Genomic DNA, 15986 nt, shown 5'->3' on the forward strand with positions numbered 1-15986 from the left:
AAGTCCCACTCGGGCTCCCCGCTCATTGGGCCCGCGCAAGCTGCCGCTCCCTCCTTTCGAGGAGCTAATGCTGGGCTCCATTGGACGCCAGCTTTGTCCGTCCCGCCCCGGGCCGCGCCTTCCCTCTCAGCTCCGGGCAGGCTCTGGGCTCCGTGGGCCGCTCGCGGCCGCCTGGCGCCTGGGTGCGCCCACGTGGAGCCCGGATGGGTGCGGAGAGGTGGAGGAGACCGGTTGGGGATTGGGTGGGTGAGGCTAGGGACTTGTCCTGGCCTGAGGCTTGGTGATCATTGCGCACGTGTGCGCTTGTGTGTGCATGTATGTCCCAGGACTTGGAATGCACGTGGAGCAAGAGTACAGTGCTAATGTGCACACCAACAACCGCAAATCAGCCATGCATGCACTCTGCTTAGCTCTGCTCATTTCTTAGCCAGTATAATGAGCTCAGGTTATGAACACTATGTTCTTTGCACATTCCCTCAAGGGCTGCCTACTGAGTCTTGTCCCATTAGAGGTTGTAGGCTTTGTGCAAGCTTACCAAAGATAGTAGGAAGTAAGATGGGACCCTGAAGCTCACTTGACTGTCTACTTGGGGTGGGGAAATCACTTTGTTGGCAGAGGGAAAGAAATGATCTCATGTTTCCTCAGGCTGCAAATGGAATAATTTAAAAACAACTCTTACAGGCTGAAATGAGTATGCATTCATTTTCCAGTGTGTATTTCTCTTAATGGTGGCAGGAAAACATCAGTTACATTTTTAAATTACATTTTCAGGGCCAACAAAACCCACTACGTTTAACAAAAGGTTTGACAAGCATAACAACGCCAAACCACTTCAAAGAAATCCACAGTGCATTTGTTTCTTCCATGTAATAAGGGTGTGTGTGGAATTGAGGTTATGCATAAATGATAATTTTGTTTCTCTTCTTGACCTGAATTCTAAGGGAAATAAATTATTTCAGAAAAGTAGCAGTTGTGCAGTGGCACTTATCTCATTCTGCATATTTCATTCTACATAATTCTTGTGATACCTTGCCTGGGTTTTAGTCACCACCATTAATTATGGGGAGTGAGGGTTTAAAATGAAGGAAAACTGTTTAAACCAGATACATTTTCAAGACACTCCCTGTGCTGAATGTTTGAGATCAGCCCTGAAACCCTAGGTTAACAGAAGTCACACAGGCAGACTGGGGCATTTCTCTCACTATGAAAAATAAGCAAGACTGGTGGTATAGGCACTTACCTAATAAAAATCACATTTTATTGTTCAAAATGCTCTAACACTGATGCTTAGCCAGGACATTCAATTTACATGTTGGAAACAAAGAAACTGAATTTGACCAATATGACAATAATAGTTGTATAAGACCTTTTAGGTCTTATAAAAAAGATACTTGCTCACAGCAGGAGAATCTATCAGAATCTAACCCTTTCTGTCTTTGTCTTCTGTAGAAAACGACCATTACTCTGTTTAAACATGTAATCAATGTGTGAGCCTATGCCAGACCTGGTGGTACAACCTGCAACCCCAGATACATGGGAGATTGAGACAACAGGATTCCAGAATCAGAATGAGCAATTTCGAGACATTGTCTCAGATCAAAGGTCAAAAAAGGCCTGGGGATGATAGCTTACTTTTGCAGCCACACTTACCTAGTGGCCACTGAGTTCCATCCCCAGTTGCAGCAAAACAAACAAACACACAACCAAAAACTAAATTTAAAAGGAAAATTGTCTAAAGAAACTCAGTTTTGTTCCCTAGTAATGGTGTAACTCCCATAGTCTTCAGTCTTCTGGAATTTACCATTTACCACCAGTTAAGGTTTCCTCTCTCTGTTTTACTCACAGAAATTGGGAGAAATTAGTGGGATTTCTTTAGAATTCCTCAGAACTAAATTTGTTCAAAAGCTGTGCAAAAACTCTGCTGAAATTCACTAAGGAAATAAGATCTTCAGCAATAATCTTGGCCTATGCTTGAATATTATATTATTCTGGACACACACATGCGCACACGTGCGCGCGCGCACACACACACACACACACACACACACACACACACACACGGGCTGTACAGAACAGGGAGGGTGAAAAGACTGCTCAGAAATTGCATAGCACATGGTATTCTCTTATATTTCTCTGAAATTTCTTGTGCTTCCTGAACTCCTGATTCCGCATTTTAAACCTCTGATTTCATAGTTTCATTCCTGTTTCTTAGGTTCTTCTTTGCCTGAAGCAGACAGCTGATTCTACAGAATATAATCAAGGCCATAAAACACAACTCAATATTTTAGTCACAAAATTTGAAAGACAAGAAAATTATTACCTGAACTTATTCATCACTTCAAATTTAAGAAGGGTTTGCAGAAGTCCATAAAATCACTAATGGCAGTGTCTTTACAATATTACATTTTCAAGGTGACCAATGCCTCTAGATTCTTGAATATACAAGTATAGAGCTTTTGAGCAGTCAACATGGGGGTATCCAGGGCCTACAAATTATACTTACATAGCACTGCCTTTGGATAGAGTTTATAATTTATGAGCTACTTAACACTGGTCTTGGAAGGTCCACTGTTAGTTGTATTTTATTTTTGTTTCTTTATTGTTTAAAAGTACTCCATAAGTAAATATCTATACATCATATATATTTACAATGCAAGCACATAGTTTGGAAATTGCAAGTATGGAAAACTTTCACCTATTCAGTATTGTGTCTAAGTCAAGAAAAAGACAATCAGAACCTTACACACGAGAAGCACTAAGATAACATTTGAGAACTTTAGCATGCTCTCTAGTTTAAGTGAATGAGGTTCAGCTGCGCTTATATTCCAAAGAGGAAAGCTTAAGAAAAATAGATTTGAAAAAGGCAGCTGATGCACAATTTGGAACAATCTAATGTATGGAAATGTAGAGTAAGTAAACTTCATTGCATGGACATTTTTACTGAAATATCCTCACTGTAAATAAAATTTTATAGGTTTTAATAACTTGTCGGAGAAGCAAACTACACCCAAAATTAGTGCTGAACATTCTACTTTAAAATTGTGTGCTCAGGGGGCTGGGGATTTAGCACAGTGGTAGAGCGCTTACCTAGGAAGCGCAAGGCCCTGGGTTCGGTCCCCAGCTCCGAAAAAAAGAACCAAAAAAAAAAAAATTGTGTGCTCAGATGCAGGCTTGTGTTAGAATATTTGTCAAGCATGTGTGAGCCTGGGGGCTCAATTTCTAGCATGCAAATATCTTAATGTAATTGTAAACTTGACACACATAGAATCATTTCAGAGGAAAGACTAGTACAAACTGACCTGTGGAAAGGTTTATGAAGGATTGTCTTTATTACTTGGTAATTGATGTAGAACAATGCAGCCCACTGTGGACTATAACATTAGTACAAAGACTACCCTCCTGAGAGGCTCAGCCAGAGCATGACAAATACAGAGGCAGATGCTCACAGCCAACCATTGATCTGAGAACCGTGTCCCCATTGGAGGAGTTAGAGAAAGGATTGAAAGAGCTGAAGGGTTTTGTAGCCCCATAAGAACAATACCAACCAACCAGAACTCCCAGGGACTAAACCACCATCCTAAGAGTAAGCATGGACTGCCTCATGGCTCCAGCTGCATACCTAGCAGAGGATGGCCTTGTTGGGCACCAATGGGAGGAGAAGCCCTTGGTCCTGCTAAGGCTCTACTCCCCAGTAAAAGGGAATGTCAGGGCAGGGAGGCAGGAAGGGGAGGGTGGATGGGTAGGAGTACACCCTCATAGAAGAATGGGAGGGGGGAGGTGATAAGGGGGATTTATGGACTGGAAACAAGGAAAAGGGATAACACTTGAAATGTAAATTAAAAAATATCCAATAAAAAAGAAAACTAGCTGAGTATGAACCAGTGGACAAGCCAACAAGCTATTGTCCTTTATGGTTTTTGCTTTAAGTTCTTATCCTTACTTCCCTCAATGATGGGATATGGCCTACAAATATAAGCCCTTTCTTCCTCAACGTTGCTTTTGGCCTGAGGGTTTTATTGCTGCAAGATGAAGGATCGTAGAACAGTAAATAAATAACTGGTAGCTCAATCAATAAATGTAAAACGGCTTTTAAGCTTCAATAACTCACAGTATGAATGGTGCCATGTAACAATGACAGAAATAAATCTCTATCCCTTAAAGAACTTTCACCCTGTGTCTCATTGCCATTGCTTTCTTTATCTCCCCACCCCACCAATGTGTTGTCGCCTACTTTGTACATTCACCTCATCTCTTGTCACCTTTAAGTCCTGTTGGAGAAGTCTGTTATTTTGAAAGTTCTGTGAGAAATATGTTAAAACCTTCTTTTTCTCAAGGTTTTGTTAATGACCAGCAGTAGCTGCCAGTAGATTAACAAAGCAAAAAGGCATGTATGGGACTGAGGGTACAACCTTGGAGTTTATTTGACTCATGTTTTGATGCTTTTCTTAGGTATGCTAATAAAAGTCTGCCTTTGTAATTTCTAACTATTTGAGGACTTAAAAGAGAGCAAAGCCCAGCCTTTAAGCCCAGCACTTGAGGAGGTGAAGGCAGGCAAGTTTGAGGCCAGCATGGTCTACAGAGCACTCTAAGAAAGACAGGTTTGGTTTCACTGAGAAACCCTGGCTTGAAAAATCAAATACCACCACCAGCAAAAACAAATATCAAAAAGAGAAGGCCAAGGAATAAATGACTAGTGAATCCCAGTCAGTCAAATCCTTTTCAATAGAAACTAGAGCAAGACTGCTCAATGGGTAGAGAATTGGTCAGGTAGATCCTGAGCCCTGAGTTCCAATTTCCAGAACCTACAGAAAGATAGCAGAGTTGGTAGCACCCATCTATAGTTTCTGCATGATTGGAACACAGTAATGGGAGATTCCTCAGAATCTCACAGGCTTAACCTGGTGTAGCAGGTACAAAATGACACCCTCTTTCAAAAATGGTGAAGGGGGAGGACCGACACTTAAGGTTGTCCCTTGACCTCTGTATGAATATTGTGGAACTCAGATGCATAAAACTCATATAGCCCAAGCAACCACACATAAACAAAGCTATCATGTGTAACTCTGACGATAAACAACCTGAGAACAGACAAGCATGACTTTTTTCATAGAGCTTGACCGTTTCTACTATACAGTTCTTGAAAATAATCCTTGCCCATCGTAAAGATGCTTGGGGACATTTCAAAGGTGGCTGGAGATGAACAGTGCCAGGTCCAAGCCTCATTTAGTCTCACATTATCTGCCACATCATGAGTAAGTCAGTAATTATTAAGACAATTAGTGCCAGAGTTTATAAAATGAAAAAATATTTCTGTGTGCTCTGTATGGTTCATCAAAACCCCAGAGGGATCAGACACTAGATTGAACTAAAAGCTATAGCGGCATCTCTCCATATCTGGATGATCTTGGAAATCCATATTTTATTTTTAAAATTATGCTCCAGTTTGCCAATTAAAATGATGGTTTGCCAATTAAAATGGTTACTCCCTAACTGAGCATCATCTTTCCTACGCTTATGAAACGTGATTTCACAGTACAGGGATTTATACATAACTGATATTCATAAAAGCTGGACTTCTACTTCATAGGTTACAATGCGGGACTGACATTTTCAGTAGATATTACATCTCAACTTTCTAAAAATAGCTACTATGTTTAGCCTGTGCTGAAGGTAGGCAGAGGGAGGTGGATGGATGTCCTGACAGAATGAAGTGGGGCCCTTGTTGCAAAGAACATGCAGGTGTGAGGCTTATTCTTTAATGCTGGAAAGACTGAAAGGCTTGAAAGTTAAATAGTTTAAAGAAAAAGAACAGGAACAGAAGTGGCCTCGTGGTGTAATCACGAGTCCTAAGGAAAGCAGCTTCATAGGCATGACAATTAGCATAAGCAGTTGGTTAATTAGAGTTGGTGAAAGGCCGAAGATCATTAAATCATTAAAGTGACACTTAGACACCTCAAAACATATATGTGTATGCCTTTTAAGTTTTCCTTTAATGTGAGGTCAAGCCTTTGCTTGCCTGTCTGAATGCATCATTAGGTGAAACTCAGCTACTCAGCTTTGCCTTTTCAGACATGGTGTGTCACTCACAAATTCTACATACTGCTTCCCTGAGCAGTCCTTGGTAACACGATTTCAGTGTTAAATGAAGCCAGATTTCAAGCATTATGGTTTTTGTGCTCTTGTTTTTCAGCTAATTTGACTGCAATTTTCAACACATTACTAGTTACTGTGGAGCTTTTCAAAGCATTCATCTAAATGTCTATAGAAACAACTATTTTTTTACCCCTATATTTCTTACTTTACATAATACTAAATTGTACCACACAATTAAAATGGCAAGTGCAATTGTGTAATTACTTCTCAGAGCACCAGCAGCCTGTACCTAGCTCAGTAGGAAAATAAAGGCTGAAAGTTTATGTGCCAGAGGTCTTCTGGAGAGAATTCATATATTTGTCCACCCAGTAGGAAAGAATCTCCATTAAACAAGTAAGTTGTTTTGTTTTTGTTGAGTCCTGCTATTATTCATTTAAATTACAGCTAAAGAGGAAAAGGGAGGAGTCTAATGGAAAAAAGTGTGTGTGTGTGTGTGTGTGTGTGTGTGTGTGTGTGTGTGTGTGTTTCTGTGGTGGTGGTGGGGGGCAGGATAACAAGATGGTGCAGAAAGAAAAGGCACTTACTTTACTATCAAGCCTTATGACCTGAGTTTGAGCTCCAGGACTCACATGGTAAGAAGAAAGAATTGATTCCCAATAATAATAGTCTTCTGTAACAACAAGTATACCATAGCACCTGCATGGTAAGAAAAATAAATAAAGGAAGGAAGGAAGAAGGAAGGAAGGAAGGGAGGGAGTGAGCGAGGGAGGGAGGGAGGAAGGAAAGAAGGGAAGTAGGTAAAAACACAAAAGAAATAGGAAGAGAACTCTTCAGGGGGAAGGGATGTTGGTGTTGCTGATAGGAAAGAAAATGAAAGACTTTTAAAACAAAGTCAAGTCTATCACTAAGCTAGACAATTGAAATGAATTGAGGAATAAAAGGATAAAGGGTACATAAAGTAATAGTCATGGAAAGTTGGGTCCTAGACTGAAAAGAGAAAAAACTGCATGGAGCTTCAAGAAGAAACTAGCTTGAGACAAAGTTTGGGATTTTGTTTATAAGATTTGCTTCTGGTTTTGCTTTTTGCTGATAGATAGTATATGCTTGTTGATTTGCAGAAAAGAAGTAAGTAAAAAGTAGAATTGGACAGATTAATGATGTCAAGCATTACATTTGGAGATTCAAAGAAGATGTCCCTGATCCTTTGGGTCAGCTGCCTATTTCCAGCAACACATGCTACCAAGAATCCTCCATGCTCACTCTGGACCTGATTCACCTAGGCAATTTGTTCTCTACTTCCTGTCCACCAATACAATCTCTCTGGTGCTCTTCCTAGCTCTGTACCCTATTGCTTGCAGGGTCTTCTCCTGTATCCCTACTCTATTCCCTAGTGACTCAATCAAACCTGTGTGGACTCAGCTTTCCTTATCCCACTGTACTCTCTTAGCCCCACCCCCACCCTTCCAGTTTACCCCCATCCTTTCCTCACCCCTCACTTCTACACTTTCTACCTGAGATGTTTAGTGTTGGAATTCATCAGGGATTCAGGTAGGTGAATCACACTATCTTTTCTATCTTTCTTTATGATCTCTCCATTCTCATGCTTAGCCTAATAACAACCTCCCATTTCAACCACATTCACTGGAGATTCTAACTCTGGCTTCAGACCAAGGGTATCTCCTGGTACTTTCTTCTCTGTCTCTCATGATAATTCTTTGCCGTTTCAAGTATTACCTGCAGAATCCACTCTTTCCAACACACATTCGGATCTCTGGAGATCCAGTATCTAGGAGTGAACAGCATCCTCTTATGTCTTAGCTGAAGCTCTGCTCAACCTGTTCTACTAGCCCACTTCTATTTCTCTCTGCTACTCACTGGCCTACAGAAGTAATCCCTACCAGGCAACCCACAGGCATTACACTTTCTTAAGAGAAAGCAACAGAAACAAGGAAACAAAAGACCCACCCAATAAATAGAAGATCAGATATCAACACTTTAAAGTGCCTCAGTCATCCCAATCCCAGAGGCCTAGACTCCAGCACAAAACACAAACATTACCAGCCAAGACAGTATGGTTCTACCCATATTTAGTAATCTTACTAGAGTAAGTGCTTAAAAATGTAATACAGCTGAATCCCAAGGAAAGGACTTCAAAGAAGATATTAATAAATTCATTAATGAAGTCCATGAAAACACAACTAAAGAGAGGGATGAAATAATAAAAGTAACTTAAAACATGACAGTAGAATTTGTCAAATAAATAGAGTTACCAAAGAAACCACAAACTGAAATAAAACTGGAAAAGAAATATTTAGGAAGTCAAACAAATATCTCAGAGACAAGCCTCATCAACAGAGTATAAGACATGAAAGAGAGAATTTCAGGAGTTGAAGACAAGTTAGTAGAAAGGAATATCTCAGTCAAAGAAAATGTTCATTTTAAAAATTTGAAGCACAAAAGATTGAGGATATCTAGAACATTATGAAAAGATCGATTCTACAATGAAAAGAGAGGAATAAGAAAGTCAGGTCAGAGTACAGAAAATGTTTTTGATAAAAATCATAGAATAAATTTGCCTAACCCACAAGACTCAGGAAGCATAGAGACATCCAAATAGACTAGGCCAGAAAACAAATTCTCTACAACAAATGATAATCAAAGCACTCAGAACAAGGAAAGAATATTAAAAGCTATAAGGGAAAATAGCAAATAATAATTACAATAACAACTGACATCTGAATAAAGACTCTAAAAACCAGAAGGTTCTACAAATTATAAGAAACCACAAAATCCATGTCTGATCACTATACCCAGCAAAACTATCAATCACAATAGACAGAAAGTAAATCATTCCATGATAAAGCCAAATTCGAGCAGAATATATCTACCAATCCAGTTCTACAGAAAAGAACAGAAGGAAAATGTAGTTTGAACAGATTAACCACACTGCAGAAAGCAAAAGAATAAATAAACCCAAACCATCTAATGAAAATGTAGGGCAATCCACAAAACAACAACAAAATAGCAGGAATAAATACATACTGCTACTGACACCACCAAATATTAACAGTATCAAATTCCAAATTAGAAAACTTGGCCCATTCTTTTGCTGCATCCAGGAAGCACACCTTATTATAAAGAATAGATGTTGCCATAGGGTAAAAGGAAGGAAGAAGAAACTCCAAGTAAAAGAACCCAAGAGGCAAGATGGTATGCCATTTTAATGTATGAAGAAAGACACTATAAACAGAAATTAATCAAAAGAGATAGAGAAAGATACTAGATACTCACCAAAGAAAATAAACCCACCAAGAATATACTGTCAATCTAAATAAACATTTATAGACAAAACACGTGGACACCCAAGTTCATAAAGGAAGCACTACTACAGCTGGAATTACATGTTTGTCCACACAGTTATTGTGAGTGATTCCAATAGCCAATTCTTGACAATCAACAGATCTTTCAGTTAAAAACTAATCAGAAGAATGTTGGAGTTAAATAATGTCACTAATTAAATGGTCCTAGCAGATATTTACAGAGCATTTCACCCAAGCACAAAGGAATATATCATCTTCTCAGTAGTTCATAGAACTTTCTCAAAATTGACTACATACTTGATTGCAAAGCAAGTCTCAAAAGATATAAGAAAATTTAAATATTGTCTCTTTACTGATCACCTTATATTAAATCTGAATAACAGCAGAATGCTTGCAAATTCTTAAAAACTGGAAAACTCACTACAAAATGAAAAATAAGTAAAGACATAAATTAATAAATAAATTTAAAACTTTTTAGAATTGCGTGAAAATAAAACACAGTGTACCCAAACGTCTGGGAAACAAATTAGGAGTTGCTAAGAGACAAGTTCATACCACTTAGTAAATACAGAAAAATGTTGGAGAGATCTCATACTAAGAACTTAAGGCCACTGCTGAAGACTTTAGAGGAAAAGAACTAACAACATAAGTAAATATATAGCAAGAAATAACCAAGCTGGGAGATGAAATCAATAAAGTAAAGGCCAAAATATCAATACAAAATCAATGAAACTAACAATTGATTCGTTGAGAAAATGAATAAGATAGAAAAATCTTTAGCCCAATTAACTAAAAGATGGAGAAATAAGATCCAAATTAATAAAACTATAAATCAAAAGAGAAACAGAACAACAGATATCAAGGAAATCAAGGGGGTATAGTTTAAAAATCTGTATTCCACCACATTGAAAAATCTAAAATAAATAATTATATATATAATTTAACATATCATATATATGTATATATGATGTACTAAAGTTAAATCTGGGTCAGATAAGCTATTTAACCTATTGCCACCATATAAAGACTGAAAGACAAATTATACAATCATTTCACTAGAAGGAGAAAAGGCTTTAGACAAAAGCCAATATCCCTTCAGGATAGTAGACTTAGAGTGACTGAGAGTTCAAGTAACATACCCCCATGTTAATAAAAGTCAATTTATAACAAGCCCATAGTCAACATCAACCTAAATGCAGAGAAACATAAAGCAGTTTAACTAAAATCAGGAAAAAGAAAAGGATGCCTACTCTCTCTCTCTATGTACTATATAAGTCAATATAATACTTAAAACCTCAGCTAGAAATAAAACACCTGAAGGTGATCAGGGAGGTAGATACAAATAAGAAAGGAAAAAGCCAAAATGTCTTTATGTAGAGGCAGATGATATGGTTTCACACATAAATGACTGGAAATCCTACCAGGGAACTCCTACAAATGATAAACACTTTCAGCGAACTAGCAGTAGACAAAATTTACTCACAAAATCAGTAGCCTTCTTATACATAAATGTCAAGTGGACTGAAAGAGAAATCAGGAAAACGACACAGTACACTCAAAAAATATAGAATAAGTTTGGAAGTTCTAGCCAAGCAAGTGAAAGTTTTATATGATAAATTTTTAAGACATTGAAGAAAGAAGTGGAAGAAATCAGAAGATGGAATGACTCCCCATGCTCATGAATTGGTAGGATTAATATAATGACAATATTATTCTTCCAAAAGCAATCTACAGATTGCATACTATACCCATCAGAATTCCAATACAATTCTTTAGAGATCTTGGAAAAAACAATTCTCAGCTTTGTAAGAAGACACAGACATACAACGTACACACACACACACACACACACACACACACACACACACAAAGAAAGACAGAGACAGAAAGAGACAGAGAGAGAGAGAGAGAGAGAGAGAGAGAGAGAGAGCAAAAACAGGACAGCTAAAATAATACTGAATAATTTTTAAAATGTCAACCCTAACCTCAAGTTGTAACAGAGATATTGTAATAGAAATAGCATGATATTGGCATAGAAGCAGACATATTGATCAATGGATGGAACTGAGTTGAAGAACCAGAAATACATCCACACGCACACACCTATAGACACCTGATATGTGAGAAAATAACCCAGACAGTTGCTCAGAAAATTGGGAATGGTTCTAACTCAAGGACCAACTGTACCACTCCTAGGCATATACCCAAAAGATGCTTCACCAACCAACTAGGACACTTGCTCAACTTTGGTCTTGGCAGCCTTATTTGCAATAGCCAGAGACTGGATACAACCTAGATTTCCCTTAACTGAAGAATGCATAAAGAAAATGTGGTTGATTTACACAAGATAATACTATTCGGCTGTTTAAAACAAGAGCATCATGGATTTTGTGGGTGAATGGATGGAAGTAGAACATAGCCTGAGTAAGGTATGTACTCACTTATATGGGTATATTAGCCATAAAATACAGGATGATTACATTACAAGGATGGTTGAATCTTTCTGAGAAGGAGAAATAGAATAAATATTGGAATGGCAGGGAGGAAACTGGGTGAGAGAGAGAATGGTGAGGGAGTGGCTAGAAGTGGGTGAGGTACAGGGAGAGCAGGAGAGAGAACAGAAACTGGTTGGCAGAACAGAAGCAGAGCATCTCTAAAACAAGATTGGGGGTGGACTCTAGCTGAGACTCCTAGCAGTGAGGCATATGGATTCTGAAGTGGCCACTTCCTGAAGCGAGGCAGGACTCCCAGTGGAGGGGAAAAGAATAGCAACCCACTCAGAAGATTTTCTACCTAAAATATGCCCTGCCTACAGGAAGGACAGGGAGAAAGATAGAGCAGAGAGTGACAACCAATGACTGGCCCAAATGGAAAACATCAATGTGTATCAATAAAATTACTCCAAATGGTGCTGTGCTATCATCCAGAAAGAGACCTTGGGCCACACAGTGCTAAATGCGATGTCATAATCAAACTCTGCCCTCAGGTCTCTGGAACTATGCATAAGAGGAGGCAGAACTGTAATAGCCAGAAGGTATTGATGACATCATGGAAACAGTGTCTTCCAGATGCAACAGGATTAACATATTTACGAACAGAAACTGTGGCAGTATGCACAGGCCCTGCAAAGGTTAAACCAGAGGTGTGTCCTATGCTAAAACAGGGAAATGAACACAACTTCCCAGACCTACTGAAAAAGTTATTAATTAACAACTTCTTAGAATAGAAAAATTAGTTTTTCTAAAGGATTCACACTATAAAAACCAAACTTATGACAATACCCTATGCCAATCAATGGATGGCCAGCATAGAGCAAACTCAATGGTATTTTGGAGAATTTTGTCTCATGTTGCTTTGTTTGGGCATATTTTTTAAAGCTTACAGTTTTTTGTTTGTATTTTATAGTTTCAGATTTTGTATTTTTATGTGTGTGTGTGTGTGTGTGTGTGTGTATTATGTGCGTCTTGTGCATGTGTGTATGCATTCAATTTTTGTACTTGACATTTGGGTTTTTTGTATGTATACTTGTCCATTTTGTTTTGCTCTCTTTTTAAAGATTTCCCTCTGTCTTCTTAAAAGAGTGAGAAAGAAGGCATGGAGTTTGAAGGGTAAGGAGGTAAGAAGAATTGGGAGGAGATGAGGAAGAGGAAACCATGAATAGAATATATTGTATAAAATTATTTTCCACTAAAAACAAAGAGGAATAAGAAACAAAATAGAAATTTTAAGAAAAGAAAACTACATTATTACTCATAGATATATTCTGGTATGACTTGACTTTTTGTTTTATGTTAGAAGCTCTACAAAGAGTTTATTAAAGACCATTAAGCCTGGAGAAGATATAGCTTGGAGAAGTTGAACAAAAAGTTTGTTCAATGACTTTATGTCTGGGATACTTGCTTTTATTCAGTTTTGCTGAGCACATGTACCCAAGTTTGGACATGAGTGAGTGAAAATATTACAAAGGCCAAATCTGCCCAGCATTCCCATTTAAGAAGAGAAACAAACTCTGCTTGGAAACAGTGACTAAGTTCTTAAAATACTCATTTCTGACTTTTTTGTCTATGTGAATTACATATGAAAATGTTTCAGCATGTTAAAGGGAAACTATAATGTAAATTTGTAGGAACATGAATAATAATTTGGAAACACATTTTTTAATCTTAGAACATTAGGTAATTTTATGATGAGATAAATTTTAATATTAACAGTAGCCTATGCAAATCCACTCTGTCCAAAACAATGACTTTTTTCCCCCAGTTTTCAGTTTTAACATTATTGTACATATCCTTTTCTGTAATACTTGTCTTCTATAAGGAATGAATTGACATCACAGCATATTAAAGAGCAGGCAGGTTTTCTAGCACTTGGGCTACTTCTCTACACATTCTTCTCATCTCCTTCTCTTAATGTATTATTTTCTCATTCCTAAGAAAAGGTGGCTGACAGAAGCCAAGTAAGAGAGAAGAGATTTATTTTAGTGTGCAATTTCAGAGGGCCCCGGCTCTTCAGAGTGGGGAGGGCTTAATAAGGTGGCTCAGTACATAGTGTCAACACAAGTTCACAAGGAAGTAAATCAGAAAACAAAAAGTTACTGAAAATAGCTGCCCGCCCACCTGCCTGCTTCCCTGAGGGTTGTTTGTAGATTACATAGCCTTCCTAAATATAAAGAAGTGTTGAGAATATAGCCTGTGGGAGGCATTCAAAATTCTGTCCACAATATCCACTCTAATATTCAGTCAAGTGCACTTGCCAATTGATTTAAATACTTGTTCCCACATCTACCTCTAGTAGTCATGTCAAGCTTTGCATGAACTATGGAACAATCACTGAGTAAATTTATGCTCAGTGAATGGACTTTAGAAATGAGATGAAATGTATTTTCTACCCACGCTGAACATTAAAATCATAGCAAACACCTAAACAAAGCCATTAAAAATACATGTTAAAACAAGAAGAAAACAAACAGTAAATGTTAAAGTTCTGAAGAGAGAAGAGGGTGAAAAGACCTGATTTTTAGATTAAGTGTAGCTTGTAAGTGTAGACATGTTTGAAGGAATAACATAGGACGTGAATTAATAGATTGATATGTTTGATAAATAAATGATTACACTTTGAATCCCTTTAAAATTTTACTATTTGTTTATGTATACATGGAATTGTGCCTGTGGATATGCACACACATGTGTGAAGATGCCTGCAGAAACAAGAGAATGGTGGTGTGCACTCTTGATCTGGAGTTATAAGTATTTGGAGCCACACAATTTAGATGCAGGAAACTGCAGGCACATCAAGTGCTTGTCAGCACTGTATCATCTCTCCAGCTAAGCTACTGCAGTTCGAACCGTGCTGATAAAGTTGAAATATAAATAAAACATAAAGAATCTTTTGTGGATCCACATAGTAGCTTATAGCTGTCTTTTTAACAGTTCCAGGGGATCCAAGGCATCTCCTCTGTTCTCTGTGGCACCAGAGACACAAGTGATAATTATGTATATGCAGATGAAACAATCATATATATAAAATAAAAATAAATCTTTGAAAAAATCATTTGTGTAGATAAAATAAACTTAGGTTTAATAAATTTATGTGATGTTACATGTGTTGGGAAAACACTAAGAATCAATTCAAGTTATAAAGTTCATAAATTTATAATTCATAAAAGGAAAACAAGAGGAAATACTCATTTGCACAATCTCTTTAGTAATCAAAGAAATGAAACAATAATATTAATCCTTTGTTACTAGTAATTCTAGAAAATCCTGTTTTAAAATTTATATCAAATATGACTCATGTTGTAAAATATTTGAAAAAGATAGTAATTCCAAAGGAATTCTAAATGAGGACACAATTTCTGGAGAGCAAGTTGGCAGTATACCTCAAGTGCTATAAAATATTCATCTCATTTGATTTATGAATTTCTCTTCTAGAAATGTACCCGTGGAAATGCAATTTGCTCACAAATGTAATCTGAGAGAAGCAATTTTCATGAAAAGATTATCATTGCAAAGTGAGTGTTATTCTTTGGGTATGTTTTGCTCCTCAATTTTTTCATGCTGGAGGAATGGTCTTCAAAGCTGTGATATAAGAAGTAGTTGAGCCTAAGAGAAGTCATTGTGGGTGCTGTTAGCAGAGGAAATCAAGGTCATTCTTACAGGGACTTGAGCTAATTCTTATGAATGAATTGCTAAATGAGTGGCAGAGTTGGGCCTTTGCCTCAGTCTTCAGACTTAGGCATTATGTGCTTTCTTCTCAGACATGTTTCTGTTCCCACTGCAATTTATCATGCTGTGATACAAGGTCTTTACAGGTTCTGGCATGAGGATATTTGGACTTTCAGCTTCAAGAACTATAAGCTCAGTAATCCTCTCTTCTTTGCAAGTTTTCAAGCCTCACGTATTTTATAATACTAATCAATTAAGGCAAATTAGTACAGTTAATTTCTGTAGACTATTAGAACCAAGTGGCTAACTACTAAAGAATAGTTTAACAGTGTATTGAATAAACAGTTTATTTTAGATAGATAGATAGATAAATAGATAGATGATAGATAGGTACATAAATAGATAGAAA

The 15986-nt window shown here is 37.6% G+C and overlaps 1 long non-coding RNA gene across 6 annotated transcripts in view; it reads left to right on the top strand.

Moving 5' to 3' along the window:
- The first annotated feature begins 6857 nt into the window (after nt 1–6857).
- The window catches only part of LOC102547227 (uncharacterized), a 62244-nt gene continuing 53115 nt past the window's right edge, over nt 6858–15986 (top strand). For 2 of the 6 annotated variants that reach the window (XR_010064311.1, XR_010064310.1), the window contains exon 1: nt 6925–15423. This is a non-coding gene — a long non-coding RNA (uncharacterized LOC102547227). Of the gene's footprint in view, nt 15424–15986 lie in introns of all 6 variants that reach the window. The other 4 variants (XR_005501009.2, XR_005501012.2, XR_010064309.1 and 1 more) reach the window with 4 other exon arrangements.

The sequence above is a fragment of the Rattus norvegicus genome, chromosome 2 (genome assembly GCF_036323735.1).
Source record: "Rattus norvegicus strain BN/NHsdMcwi chromosome 2, GRCr8, whole genome shotgun sequence".
Classification (NCBI taxonomy): domain Eukaryota; kingdom Metazoa; phylum Chordata; class Mammalia; order Rodentia; family Muridae; genus Rattus; species Rattus norvegicus.